This window comes from Arachis duranensis, chromosome 6 (genome assembly GCF_000817695.3).
Source record: "Arachis duranensis cultivar V14167 chromosome 6, aradu.V14167.gnm2.J7QH, whole genome shotgun sequence".
Taxonomy (NCBI): Eukaryota; Viridiplantae; Streptophyta; class Magnoliopsida; order Fabales; family Fabaceae; genus Arachis; species Arachis duranensis.
Window position 1 is genome coordinate 67,779,172 of NC_029777.3, and position 919 is coordinate 67,780,090.

Here is a 919-nt window from a genome sequence, read left to right on the forward strand (position 1 = left end):
AAGAAAATGCCTGAAGAGGCTCAAGAACTCATTGACATGGTTGCAAACAACCAGTTCATGTATACCTCTGAGAGGAATTCCGTGAATAATGGGATACCTCAGAAGAAAGGAGTTCTTGAAATTGATGCTCTGAATGCCATATTGGCTCAGAACAAAATGTTGACTCAACAGGTCAACATAATCTCTCAAAATCTGAATGGAATGCAACATGCATCCAACAGTACTAGAGAGGTAGCTTCTGAAGAAGCTTATGATCCTGAGAACCCTGCCATGGCAGAGGTTAATTACATGGGTGAACCTTATGGAAACACCTATAACCCATCATGGAGAAATCATCCAAATTTCTCATGGAAAGATTAACAAAAGCCTCAACAAGGCTTTAACAATGGTGGACGCAATAGGCTGAGCAATAGCAAGCCTTTTCCATCATCTTCTCAGCAACAGACAGAGAATTCTGAACAAAACACTTCTAATTTAGCCAATATAGTCTCTGATCTGTCAAAGGCCAATTTTAGTTTCATGAATGAAACAAGATCCTCCATCAGAAATTTGGAGGCACAAGTGGGCCAGCTGAGTAAGAAAGTCATTGAAACTCCTCCCAGTATTCTCCCAAGCAATACAGAAGAGAATCCAAAAGGAGAGTGCAAGGCCATTGATTTGATCAACATGGCCGAATGCACAAGGGAGGAGGAGGACGAAAATCCTAGTGAGGAAGACCTCCTGGGACGTCCTTCAAGCAAGAAGGAGTTTCCTAATAAGGATCCAGAGAAATCTGAGGCTCATACAGAGACCATAGAGATCCCACTAAATCTCCTTCTGCCATTCATGAGCTCTGAAGACTATTCATCCTCTGAAGAGGATGAAGATGTGACTGGAGAGCAAGTTGCTCAATACTTAGGAGCTATCATGAAGCTGAATG